This window comes from Myxocyprinus asiaticus, chromosome 33, assembly GCF_019703515.2.
Source record: "Myxocyprinus asiaticus isolate MX2 ecotype Aquarium Trade chromosome 33, UBuf_Myxa_2, whole genome shotgun sequence".
In the NCBI taxonomy this organism is placed as follows: domain Eukaryota; kingdom Metazoa; phylum Chordata; class Actinopteri; order Cypriniformes; family Catostomidae; genus Myxocyprinus; species Myxocyprinus asiaticus.
Genome location: NC_059376.1, coordinates 42,783,383 through 42,795,693, shown reverse-complemented (window position 1 = coordinate 42,795,693; position 12,311 = coordinate 42,783,383). Strand labels below are relative to the sequence as shown.

At 39.9% G+C, this 12,311-nt stretch overlaps 1 protein-coding gene across 3 annotated transcripts in view; it reads right to left on the bottom strand.

Annotated features, from left to right (window-relative positions):
• fbxl17 (F-box and leucine-rich repeat protein 17) overlaps positions 1-12,311 on the bottom strand; it is a 370,606-nt gene that overhangs the window by 198,499 nt on the left and 159,796 nt on the right. The gene's annotated exons all lie outside the window — the stretch shown is intronic.

Below are 12,311 nucleotides of genomic sequence, written 5' to 3'. Positions count from 1 at the left end.
CAGTGTGTGTGGCATCATTTAATCAGAGCCTGATCTCATTATAATTATTTGTCTGTGGCGGCATTTTTGCAAAATGACATTACATGGTTCATTTCACGTACGACATCAGTTTTGAGGGAAAATCTCCACAGTGTGGCACTAAAAGGCAGTTAAATGTTCTCCCAAAACAGATGAGATTTTAAAGGTTAATTATATTGAGTTTTGGGGGGCCTGGGTAGCTCAGCGAGTACTGACGCTGACTATCACACCTGGAGTCGCGAGTTTGAATCCAGGGTGTGCTGAGTGACTCCAGTCAGGTCTGCTAAGCAACCAAATTGGCCCAGTTGCTAGGGAGGGTAGAGTCACATGGGGTAACCTCCTTGTGGTCGCTATAATGTGGTTCTCGCTGTCAGTGGGGCGTGTGGTGAATTGTGTGTGGATGCCACGGAGAATAGCGTGAAGCCTCCACACGCGCTATGTCTCAATAAGCCACGTGATAAGATGTGTGGATTGACGGTCTCAGACGCGGAGGCAAATGAGATTCGTCCTCCGCCACCCGGATTGAGGCGAGTCACTATGCCACCACGAGGAGTTAGAGTGCATTGGGAATTGGGCATTCCAAATTGGGGAGAAAAAGGGAGAAAATCATCATAATATCACAATTAGACAAAAAATACACGTATGTACAAATACAAATAAAAATCATTATATACAGATAGCGCAAGGGAATGTAATGTGCAGAAGAGGTAGGATATGTTAAATAAATATAACAGACTAAGCAAGATAAAGTCATGAGCTATAGTAAAATTGTTTAGATGTCATAAAATAGGATTATGTGAAGAACAGGGTGAAAAGTAAGTGTTTATGAACTGATAATCTGCTGTTTTACTCGTGATTTCTGTGAAAGTGAATAAAAGTCATTGTTGTTGTAGTGCCTCTAGAGTTCATTTCAACAGGAAACTGACACGTTACGTACAAAGAGCCACGTAAAAATAATTTAGCATAAATGAAGGTGTAGTACATGACATTATTAGACCAGGTTGTTTAATCATCGTTTGATGAAATACTGCAGCCACGATCGATAGAAAATGTACATCTCTTCTGAACAAATTTTGTTGCCTCGTTTGGGACACGTCCTGCTTTCTGTTTGTTTTTCTGTCATTCTCAAGTGTAAATATTGTAAAGAAGTCATACCGCCCAGCCCTATTTGGCATGCTTAAAAATGTTTTAATGCCATTGCATTATATAACAAAAGATCAAAGCAAGTGTCATTAATTTAGTCATTTTGTAATGCTGCTTAAGAGAATTCAGTGCAAAGTTCCTCTCAGTCAATGGGCAGGAATGAAGCAAAGGTTCAAGTGTAAACCCACGAGTGTGTTGTATCTGTAGGCCGGCCTGGTGTTTTCCGACCTCAGAGCACTGCTTTGATCTCAGTAAACCACAGACTCTTTTGGAGAGCCTCTGTGCATGTGACCATGACTCAATCGAAAACGCCTCATAAAACCGACATCAAAGCGTGCCCGTCACCAAGACCAACTGAGCTCTGTACCACACACAGACTCTTTTAATTAGCTCAGCATCGGGCCACGATATAACACACAGTCCATTCGAACGGCAGCACTACAACACCGATGGAACGCAAGTTTTGCAGATTCAAACTTCACTGATGATGGCCAAGAACACATTGTTGGAATTCTTTCCGAGATACACATGCAATCTGAAATGAGTCTTAAATGTGACAATGGCAGAATGACAGATCGTTTCATTAGACACTGTAATATCAGACAGAGAGGTTACGGTTGTGGTCAAGAGGTCAAGAGCACAGCATCGCTTCTGGGCATCTGTTTGGCTATTTAATGCAGTGGCGTCAGTGAGTATTTAGACACTTATGTCACACTTATAAATGTGTGAATCTCACTGCATTAGATAACTGCATGCAAACAAATGCTGCTGAAGCTTTTCTCAGAACTTACTGCACCTTTTAGGAATTAAAAGGAAATCCTCTTCTAAATAAGTACAGTTCATACCAACTTTTTCTGCCACTTAAAATGTGTTTTTGTGTTTCATCAAATCAAATCTCATATTTGGATTCATTACGTTTTTCTCGCATAAGATTATCCTACTCGCATGCATGTGACAATGTCAAAAGTAATCCAAAAGTAGTCAGATTAGAATACCTAAAATGTAATCAATTTTTTTTGTAACTAATTATTTGCACAGTTTTCTGTGATTAATCATGATCAATCGTGATTAACGACGGTACATGATAAATTACACAAACATTAAAAAAATCATCATAAATATACTTTCTACTTTATCTCAAAGAACTTGCAAGAAATTGTCATCATTTATTTTATTATTTAAATATGTACATGGTAAATGTTTACTTTTCGCTGATAGAGTTAATTAGACACATTTTTAGAGGCACATTTGGAGTGGTGGTGGTGGCGTAGTGGGCTAAAGCACATAACTGGTAATCAGAAGGTTGCTGGTTCGATCCCCACAGCCACCACCATTGTGTCCGAGCAAGGCACTTAACTCCAGGTTGCTCCAGGGGGATTGTCCCTGTAATAAGGGCACTGTACGATAAAAGCATCTGCCAAATGCATAAATGTAAATGTATTAATCTTTAATACAAGTATATGTATACATGCCATAAAATATTTACATATATACTGTGTGTGTGTGTATGTATATATATATATATATATATATAGTTAAACTAAAATATACACACAAATATACATACATGTACACATATATATAGTATATACAGTATATTTATATAGATCGATCGATAGATATATGGTAATCTAATCAGATTCAAATACTTTTTCAGGTTACTGTATGAATCTCTGTTTTAACTGCAAAGGCCATTGACCACAAACACACACTTTATCCTCCATGTGTGACGGACATCAACATGTAGACGAGGGGTTCGACACGGCAGAGCGTTTCAGCAGCAGGAGAACCGTGTGTGTTTTCAAATGTCATACAGCCTGCGAGGGGCCACAAACAAACACACACAGTTAGTCGATTTCGAGTATCTGGAAAGTTTAAAAGCAGCGTGTATAACCGTAACGAGAACTGTGACCAATCCGATTGGACAAGGCAGTAAGAGACACAGTTTCCTGCAAAATGATTCAATCAGCACAACAGTGTGACTAAATCAATCTTGATAAGACATACTGAGTTGAAATGTCACCGGTATACTACCAGTATACTTGAGAATGTACATTTCAGAAGCTTTTTACATATCACCAAATGATACTGATCATAGCATATCAATACCCCCACCCACCCACACACACACACACACACATAAAGATCTACACATGTATAAAAAGTGATAAAGACTGTTACACGTGATAAATTGTCTGTGTCTCTGGTCTGTTGAGTCACCTGCCTCCTGCAGATACACAATGAAGACCTGCCAAAACTGACACACATTATCAACTATTCACTTCACTTGTGTGAATCATTTCACCTATTCTGAGCTGTAAAGCGAGCAGGTGAGAAGGGTTTGGAGGTGAGACAGATGCAGGTATTGTGAGTTTCTGTGAGCTCTCTGCACGCCCGCTGTTATTGACCCTGTCAAAGCCCCGCCCCCATCATGCCAGCAAACGAATCTGAATTTCACCCGATCCTCCACACGCCGCGAGTGTGAAATTGTTTTTCAGAATCCCTTCAGGGTTCACGGCCACAGAGGCATTTCAAAGCCAGAGACAATTATGTGTTCTCTCCAGAAAAGATGGAAAAATATATATAATATGATGTGATGTAAAAATACAGCTTCCCACTAGCTGATTTTTCATACAATTGTTATTGTTCATGGTGCTCATGTTCTTATTACAGCTATTCCAGATCAAGCTATAAGATACAAAATCTTTATTGAAATAAGTCAGACTTGTAAGGTCACTTAGTTGCTACATTTATAATGATTATATATGGAGCTTGGAGATACAGTGCATTCAGAAAGTATTCAGACCCTTATAATTTTTTTCACACTTTGATAGGTTGCAGCCTTATACTAAAATGCTTAAAAATATTTTATTTTTTTTACACCAATCTACACTCAATACCTCATAATGTCAAAGCAAAAACCATATTTTTGATAACTTTGCAAATGTATTAAAAAGAAAAAACTGAAATATAACATTGACATAAGTATTCAGACCCTTTGCTGTGACACTTGAGATTTAGCTCAGTGCATCCCATTTCTCTGGATCGTTTTTGAGATGTTTCTACACTTTGATTGGAGTCCACCTGTGGCAAATTCTATTGATTGGACATGATTTGGAAAGGCACACACCTGTCTATATAAGATCCCACAGCTGAAAATGCATATCAGAGCAAAAACCAAGCCATGAGGTCAAAGGAACTGCCTGCAGAGATCAGAGACAGGATTGTGTCGAGGCACAGATCTGGGGAAGAATACAAAAGAGTTTCGGCTGCATTGAAGGTTCTCAAGAGCACAGTGGCCTCCATAATTCTTATAAAACTAGTTTTAGTAATATTAGTCGAGCAGCTTTGAAGCAAATTGCAAATGCATGGTTCAAACCAGAACCTGAGATCTTCTATATTGAGATAACAACCTCCTAGCTTTTACTGTAGGAGCGAGCGTAACGGTCAACTAGAGTGTTACGACGGTAAGTCACCAGTTGCGTATACTATACAAATGATTGGGGAGAGCTGTAAATTGACACCTACTCAGTGTTTACCACAGGATTTTGTGAGTCTGTGGTGGGTGGACCTCGGACCCTCTAGGGAGGTCTGGGGGCATGCTCTTCCAGAAGAAAATGTTGTGCATTTTAAAGTTAAATGCATCAATCTGGTGCACTTTGAGAGCAAAATTAAGAGGCTAGATGGATTTTAATGCAATTTAAAAACTGAACTGAAACTATTCTGACCTACTGCCCCTTTCTCTGCTGTCAAAAATCACCTGTTGTCCCTCCCTCAGGGGAGGATGTCTCCCCTGCTGCCCCTATGGGAAGTACCTGCCCTGCTGCCCCTGAATGTCTTTCCCTCAATGACAGTCAGCTGAGGCTGTCTCTCCTGCTACAAAGAAACAAGTAATGTTAAAATTCCACTGTTTCTCCAGTTTATTTCTTGACAAAAGACTATGAATAATTTGTTTGGCTATTGACTTGCCATCTAACTATGCTAGCTATCATAGTTAGCTACCTCTGTAGCTGTTTCTTCCTCATCTGGTGGTGGATTTCGCTCTCTCTTCTTGAAATATTTAAAAATGCTCATGGGGGAGCCTGGGTAGCTCAGTTAGTATTGACGCTGACTACCACCCCTGGTTTTGCGAGTTGGAATCCAGGGCGTGCTGAGTGACTCCAGCCAGGTCTCCTAAGCAACTAAATTGGCCCGGTTACTAGGGAGGGTAGAGTCACATGGGGTAACCTCCTCGTGGTCGCGATTAAGGGTTCTCGCTCTCAATGGGGCGTGTGGTAAGTTGTGTGTAGATCGCAGAGAATAGCATGAGCCTCCACATACTATGAGTCTCCACGATGTCATGCACAGCGAGCCACGTGATAAGATGCACGGGCTGACTATCTCAGAAGCGGAGGCAACTGAGACTTGTCCTCCGCCACCCAGATTGAGGTGAGTAATGGCAACACCACAAGGACCTAGTAAGCAGTGGGAATTGGACATGCCAAATTGGGGAGAAAAGGGGATAATAAAAAAATGCTCATGATCTGAAAATCAACGGTACAAACATTAAGCTTAAAACAGTAGCCTTACTTCAACTTGATTAGTTAACTGCAAATTGCTGAAAATAGTTACGCTGTCAGAGCCGCTGGTAATAATGATAACATTAGATAATTAGCTATCGGTAGCTAGCTAGATATAACGTTACATACTCTATACATTGTTTTTCACGACAAGCAGCCGGATATGTCAGTCGACATAAGCGAGGGGACTGACAGCTAACGTCGTTAGCTAACGTTAATGATACCTAATTTAGCTAATGTTAGATTAACATTAATTATAAATGATAACTTCTGCAATAACGTTATCTGTTTGCTGTCATACATTGATAATGATAAAATTGTGTTCTGACTAGTGGATAACTGCAGTGGATACTGTAACGTTAGTTAATGTTACTTACCTCAAATGATGTTGTGCCCTCAAAATGCTTTGGTGTCTTGGGATGCAGCCAGATGGTTCCAGTGTATGTGCATGCATGTGTGTGTGTGTGTGTGTGTGTGTGTGAGAGCATGCGTGCGTACAGCAGGGGGGCAGACTGACTGGGAGTGAGAGATGCTTTGTAGAAGCAATGGCACAAAACAATGTTAGAGATCTTTTATTTTATTATGAGAAGTATAAAAATATTTTCGGTTCATTATGAAACTGTGGTGGGCCGCCACAGTCTATGTCTTCTCTTATAAAACAGAATTTATTTTATTATTATTTATTTTTTTTATTTTTTTTTGCAGAAAACAAAAAGGATTGTTTAGAGTAAAACAAGTTGAAGATTAGCAGACAGGCATTCAATTCATTGAGTGATGAGCTGTTTCCTCACAAAAGCAGTTTATTCAGCACACTGAGGGAACTCCTTCATTGACATTTATTAGAAAAATACCTCTTTTTTTCCTCACCAGAATGTCTTTGGGACTGCTACGTGTCGTTAGCATGTTGCAGTGGCCTCCATAGTTCTTAAAAGGAAGAAGTTTGGAACAACCAGGACTCTTCCTAGAGTTGGCCGCCATGCCAAACTAAGCAATCGGAGGAGAAGGGCCTTGGTAAGAGAGGTGACTGGTTGCAGAGATCATGTGTGGAGATGAGAGAAGCTTGCAGAAGGACAACCATCACTGCAACACTCCACAGATCTGGGCTTTATGGCAGAGTGGCCAGAAGGAAGCCCCTCCTCAGACACAAAAAAGCACCTAAAGGACTCTCAGACTATGAGAAACAAGATTATCTGGTCTGATGAAATGAAGACTGAACAGTTGGCCTCAATTCCAAGCGTCATGTCTGGAGGAAACCAGGCACCACTCATCACCTGCACAATACCATCCCAACGGTGAAGCATGGTGGTGGTCAGCATCATGCTGTGGGGGTGTTTTTCGGTCGCAGGGACTGGTCAGGGTTGAAGGAAAGCTGAACGCAGAAAAATACAGAGATATCCTTAATGAAAACCTAGTCCAGAGCGCTCAGGACCTCAGACTGGGCCAAAGGTTCAACTTCCAACAGGATAATGACCCTAAGCACACAGCCAAGACAATGCAAGAGTGGCTTAGGGACAACTCTGTGAATGTCCTTGAGTGGCCCAGCCAGAGCCCGGACTTGAACCCAATCGAACATCTCTGAAGAGACCTGAAAATGGCTGTCCACCGATAATCCCCATCCAACCTGACAGAGCTTGAGAGGATCTGCAGAGAAGAATGGCAGAAAATCCCCAAAAAGACTTGAGGCTGTAATCGCTGCCAAAGGTGCTTCAACTAAGTACTGAGTTAAGGGTCTGAATACAGATGTCAATGTGATATTTCAGTTTTTTCTTTTTAATACATTTGTTTTAACACAAGTTATCAAAAATCTGGTTTTTGCTTTGTCATTATGGGGTATGAAGTGTAGATTGATGTGAATTTTTTTTTTGTTTTTTTAAAGCATTTTAGCATAAGGCTGCAACATAAATAAATAAATGCACATGAAACATTGATTTGAGTTGAAATTATTTTATTAGCTTACTTGTAGAGATTTCACAGTGAGCCGAGAAGCAGGAGAGACGGCTCGCAGAACCCAAATGAGCGGTCTGATATGTCTTAATCCCCGGATGTGCGGTTGTTACAGAACAATATCTGACCACTAGATGCCGCCATTGACCAATCAGAATCGAGTATTCCAGAGAGCTGTGTAGTAATAATTTATATACATTAACAATAATATATATATATATATATATATATATATATATATATATATATATATATATATATATATATATATATATACACACACATTATATACATTTATTACACGGCTCTCTGGAATTTTTGCGTGCATGTTATTTCAGTTCAGTTCTACATTTTATCATAAATGCAGAATATATGTATTTGAAAACATATTGATTAATCATGATTTCTGCCTGAGAGCATTCACACACAGGTCTGATGCAAAACAAATTTTGCCCTATAAACTTGAGATTGTTAACAGTGTCTCTCATATATCAGAATTCGTCCTGTTAAGACCGCCAGTTCATACCTTCCACTAGAAACATTTGTCATACCCTGTGATGTTTTACATGAACTGACATTTACAAGAACCTGCTCAAATGAAGATATATGACAGGCCTCAGTGGGGTTCAAACAGAAGATTCATCATTTTATTCACGTGTTATGGGACGTCACGACAACAGCGTTATTAAAGCAGGTGCTTCATATGAAACCTTTCAAATGAAGCAGGAAAATCTGTCAATTTCAAGTAAAAGAGAAAGAGAAAGCATACAAACTCATTCAATTTTTTAAGAAAAGAAGCACATCAAGTACAAAAACTATAATACATTAATCTAATATTTAATACTAAAAACACAACTTTATACCATGGAATTGTTGATTCATTGACACCCTCCATTTACAGGGTAGTGTACTTACTACTGAACTAGGGAGCACACTGAGACAGATCAACGGTCTTTGTTCAGTACTCTAGACTTCTGTGAATGTGTTTGCTGTCTGTTCTGTTGCAGGAGGAAGATAAGCAGCGAAAGGCAGATGAAAACGGACAAAAGAGAGTGTTTGAAGCCCTTCTGTTATCATGACACCGGCCCATAAACCTCAAACACAATGACTCGGTATAATCTGAGGGAGATGAGAAGGCGACAGATGAGTAAATGAAGACGCCCGCGTCCAACAGAGGAATATTTCAAGATAAAAGCTCACTCAAATCAACAAAGAGAACGCATTTAACCCCAAAGGCCATTCAGCCATGTGCTCCCTCAAAAAACTAGTTTTAGTAATATCAGTCAAGCGGCTTTGAAGCAGATTGCAAATGCATGGTTCAAACCAGAACCTGAGATCTTCTATACTGAGATAACAACCTCCTAGATTTTACGGTAGGAGTGAGCGTAACGGTCAACTAGAGTGTTACGACAGTAAGTCACCAGTTGCGTATACTATATAAATGATTGGGGAAAGCAGTAAAATGACACCTACCTGATGCAAAACTGTCTGTCTTCTCTTATAAAACAAGTTGAAGATTAGCAGACAGGTGGTCAGTTAATTAAGTGATTAGCTGTTTCCTCACAAAAGCAGTTTATTCAGCACACTGAGGGAACTCCTTCACTGACATCCATTAAAATCCTCTTTTCTCCTCACCAGAATGTCTATGTGACTGCTACGTTATGCATTGCTTTGCTAACTTTGAAGTCTCCCATTGATAGAAGGGCTCTGATGTAGCTAGGCATTGCTAGCATGTTCTAGTATGTTACTAGGCAATGCTAGCATGTTGCTAGGATTTTCTAGCACATTCTTGCATATCGCTAGGTGTTGTTAGCATGTTGCTAAGTATTATTAGTGTGTCACTAAGTGTTGCTAGCATGTACATAGGCATTTCTACCATGCTGTTAGGTATTGCTATCATGTTTTAGCATGTAGCTAAGCATTGCTAGCATGTTGTTAAGCAGTGCTAGCAGGTATAAGTGTGTAGCTTGGCATTGCTAGCATGTTGTTAGGCATCGCAAGCATAATGTTAGGCACTGCTAAACATACTTCAGCATGTAACTAGGCCTTGCTAGCATGTTGTAATCAATTATTCTGAGTGTAAATGTCAACTTTGGTAAATAAATAGGGATTAATTTGTGAACACAAGACACTCTGACATAATCCTTAAAAAAAGATGAACATAAAGAAAGAGAAAACATTCACAAAGTAAATTAAAAAAATTAAAATAAATAAACGTCAACAAACACAGGACTTTTCATGTTTTTTACACACACACACACACACGTGCGCGCCTACAAATGGAATACTTACAGTTGTCTCTGCATATTACAGTAAGCTGGGATAGGAGATGAAAAGACGGTGTCTTTGAACACCGAAAAAGTTACACGCATCACTTTTAAAGATAAAAGCACACATTGAGAAAGAGCAAGAACCCCAGAAGTTTTAATCCCCCAATATGCATTTGCATACGAATTCAAAAACAGTTTCAGGTTTCAGAACAGTAAAACTGGTTCCATTATTGCACTTTCTCTGTGAAGATGAGATATACAGTATGTTGTAACAGAATCAGCAGCATCCTTACTGTACAGAGAGGTTTTGAGTGTCACATGTGACTGATACTGAAAGTGAAATACTGTGTGATGTGTAATTAAACTCAACACTCACCCCTTCAATCAGATCTTGACCTCTATAAAAAGATCATCTAATATTGAAAAAGGCCCCTTAATGTGTCATCCGGTATTAAGCAGACGATAACAAAGGGCTTTAAATGAATAATAAAATGGTTTAAGATGACAGCACACTTGACCTCCATGACATAACACAGCATCGCCAATTACGCGTCACTCACTTCTCACAGAGAAACAGCACAACTGAGCCATTAAAGCTCTGTGTGTCTGTGATGATGGAAGCTGGCATTTGGATTTCACTCAGTTCAGCTTCAAACCCTCGAGAAGCAGCAAGTTCTGCAGTCATCAGAGCAAATAATGGACTGAACTTTAGACCAGAACACAAAATACGACTCAATCCACCGTTCGGAAACATCTAAAAACATAAACCTGGAGGAAAGCCTTTTAATGGCTCTTCAATCAGAGGAACCATCAATTCAACTGAACAGCAACTGTAGATAATAAGATAAAAAATAAATAAAAGTAAAATGCAGTAAAAATCTATTGCAAGGCATGTTTTCCTTCATTTCCAAATCAAATCAAATCAAATCAAATCAAATCAAATCAAATCAAATCACTTTTATTGTCACACAACCATATACACAAGTGCAATAGTGTGTGAAATTCTTGGGTGCAGTTACGAGCAATATAGCAGTCGTGACAGTGATGAGACATATACCAATTTACAATAAACATCAAATTAACACAACACAATTTAAACATCTGATATACACATAATTACACACAACACAATATACAAATAATAACATACAATGTACAGTATACAATACACACAATATAGAATACACATTATTCAATAAAAAGAAAAAAGTATATATAGTATATATAAAATGTAGAGTAGGTTGTATTGTACTGTATTGACATTCAGGCTGTCGGTTGATAGTAAGTTGTTAAGAGAGAATATAATATAATAATAATATAATTTATGACAGTCAGGTGTGAGATATAAGAGTAAGAGTAATAAAGTGCAGTGCTGATGTATTTGATCATGAGAGATCAAGAGTTCAAAAGTCTGATTGCTTGGGGGAAGAAGCTGTCATGTAGTCGGCTGGTGCGGGTCCTGATGCTGCGATACCGCCTGCCTGATGGTAGCAGTAAGAACAGCCCATGGCTTGGGTGGCTGGAGTCTCTGATGATCCTCCGAGCTTTTTTCACACACCGCCTGGTATATATGTCCTGGAGGGAGGGAAGCTCACCTCCGATGATGTGTCTGGCAGTTCGCACCACCCTTAGCAGTGCTTTGCGGTTGTGGGCGGTGCTATTGCCGTACCAGGCGGAGATGAAGCCAGTCAGGATGCTCTCTACAGTGCAGGTGTAGAACCGTGTGAGGATGTGGCGGTTCATTCCAAACTTCCTCAGCCATCTCAGGAAGAAGAGGCGCTGTTGAGCCTTCTTCACAACGACTTCAGTGTGGATGGACCATGTGAGTTCCTCAGTGATGTGGACACCCAGGAACTTGAAGCACTGAATTGGTAAGCGGAAGGTTGTTGGTTCAATCCCCACAGCCACCACCATTGTGTCCTTGAGCAAGGCACTTAACTCCAGGTTGCTCCAGGGGGATTGTCCCTGTAACCAGGGCACTGTAAGTCATTTTGGATAAAAGCGTCTGCCAAATGCATAAATGTAAATGTAAATGTAAGTCCAGGATCCAGCTGCACAGCGAGCTGTTTAAGCCCAGAGCCTGGGGTTTCTCATCTAGCTTGGAGGGCACTATGGTGTTGAATGCTGAGGTGTAGTCTACAAACATCATTCTCACATAAGTGTTCTTTTTTTTCCAGGTGGGAGAGAGCAGTGTGTATTGTAGATGCAATGGCATCATCAGTGGAGCGGTTGTTGCGGTAAGCAAACTGCAATGGGTCTAGAGAGAGAGGCAGCACAGAGCAGATGTAATCTCTGATTAGTCTCTCACAGCATTTGCTGATGATGGGGGTCAGAGCAACAGGACGCCAGTCATTTAAGCAAGTGATTTTGGATTGCT